Raw genomic sequence first — 2,500 nt, 5'->3', positions numbered from 1 at the left:
GTGAGTGTGTGTGTGTGTGTGTGTGTCGGGGGGGTGGTGGGGGGGGGCTGCTAATGTTTATTCCAAATTGCTCTGTCCACACTGGAGCGGCCAGACCCCTCTTTAGCGGTGCTTTAGCAGGAAGCCATCTTCCCTCCAGTCACCATCGGTCGCCTGCGTCTGCTGATTTGAGAGATGCTAATCCCTCTGGAGAGTAAGAGTCAACACCGGGTCCTTCTCAGGGCTTTTAGCTGCCTCTAATGATGCCTGAGTAGATGTGTTTTCTGGCATTGAACCCAGGAAGACGAACTAACTGTGCATAATTACTCTACAATAGAGCACCTCACTGTCACACACACACACGCACGCACACACACACACACGTACACACACACACACACACACACGCACAGAGACAATAGCATTGATTATTAGAGTGCGTCTGAACAACCTGGTCTCACACGGCAGACGTCAGGATTCGACGTCTGTCTATCGCATCCAAACGTCGAATTCCGACGTATCCAAACGTCGAATTCCGACGTGACATTGGGGTAGCTCGTTCTGAAAGCGCAGGGGTGCGCCTGTTATGTGCGCCTGTCGGGCTGGCATGGGTGGCACAATTTTGAGAATTTAACACTTAATTCCCTGCATTCTGGTCAATTTGTATGCACCATTTTGTGCTTTTTATTACCATTTCTGTCTCCACTACCCATTGTATACTTTAATTAGGCTACTAACATTACAATCCCTGTTTAAAAGTCCCAGTGCTACCAATCACAACACAACAGAGTGGCACCATACAAATGTAATATTAAACTCCCATATTTATTCTTTAAACAAACAAATCTGGGGGAGTGGTCGGAGTTAACGAGATATTGTTCCAATCCATTACCTGGCCATTACCTGCCTGTGAAAAGTATGAAAAGTTTGCATTGCCTAGCGTGTAGGCCCGTGAGAAATTGAGAGCATATAAATCACTAGATGCCTACAACTACGCAATCTGTGGTCATGTACAGTACATCAAATACCATGACATAGATTCAGACTTTTATGTCTTGAAATCAGAAGTCCTCCCAAGCCAAAGACAAGATAGGTTGTCTTACAATCCGTGCGTTTAATTGCAAACTTCCACATACAAAACCGCCAGTTCACCGAAGCTCTCCTTTCCTCAACGCAACACCCGCCCCCCCCCCCGTGACCTCCACCAATCACAGGAATGCATTGGCACACAACACAGCGCACAGTAACAGTGCTAACATTGAATTTCTGAGCATTAATTGCAACATTAATGAACATATTATTACACGGTTGCTACAATACTTTACCTGATATAAAATGGGCGGCACATGCACAAGCATTTTTTTTATCTTGTCCTCAGTCCAGTTGACGCCGCCGGTTGCTCTGAAATGGTCTGATCCTGATGGAATTCGGTAGAACTTGAGTCCGATAGTCGTGGAATATCGATTCTGACAACCGAACACGCAACAAGCAGACATTTCTTTATGCTAGTAGCCGTTGTAAGCTATTTTAAGCGTACCTAACTCTGGATCAAGAATGTTGTTTTTGTCCACGCTTCCGTTGCCTAAACGCGCGCGACTGTAAAAGGGGCGGGGGCATCATTCACCGGGGTTCTTCTCTGGTGAAGATCAAGTGAGAAAGATTGCTTTACCTTCATCAGATCCACTTGCCTTTGGCTTACCTGTATATTTTGGTCTATACCAGGACTTGAGAAACGAGATGCCCAACATTGGATTTGACAAACTCTGGCCCATTTTGCGCAACAAGTGGAAGAGTTTGAAGCAGCGGAGACAGGGTTGCCAGATGGGCTGGTTTTTTGTGGAAAAAAAATATCTCGTTAACTCCGACCACTCCCCCAGATTTGTTTGTTTAAAGAATAAATATGGGAGTTTAATATTACATTTGTATGGTGCCACTGTGTTGTGTTGTGATTGGTAGCACTGGGACTTTTAAACAGGGATTGTAATGTTAGTAGTATACAATGGGTAGTGGAGACAGAAATGGTAATAAAAAGCACAAAATGGTGCATACAAATTGACCAGAATGCAGGGAATTAAGTGTTAAATTCTCAAAATTGTGCCACCCATGCCAGCCCGACAGGCGCACATAACAACACAACACCCTCCATCTTTCCTCCCTCCATCTCTCATCTCTCCATCTCCTCCTCCATCTCTCATAGGTCTGCAACAAGCTGCTGCAAATGTTTTACCAGTCGGTGGTTGCCAGCGTTCTGTTCTTCGCCGTGGCCTGCTGGGGTGGAAACATCTGTGCCAGGGATGCTGCGAAGCTAAACAAACTGGTGAAGAAGGCCAGCTCTGTGGTGGGGACCGGGCTGGACAGCCTAGAGGTGGTGGCAGAACAGAGGATGGGGAAAAAACTGGCGGCCATGCTGGCCAATCCCTCCCACCCGATGTACTGCGAGCTGGCAGGGATGAGGAGCAAGTTCAGCCACAGATTTGTTCTCCCCCGTCAAAGTACAAAAAGATTTGGACAGTCCTTTATT

Source organism: Nansenia antarctica (genome assembly GCF_963989245.1).
Source record: "Nansenia antarctica genome assembly, chromosome: 2".
In the NCBI taxonomy this organism is placed as follows: Eukaryota; Metazoa; Chordata; class Actinopteri; order Argentiniformes; family Microstomatidae; genus Nansenia; species Nansenia antarctica.
This window is presented reverse-complemented; position numbering follows the sequence as displayed.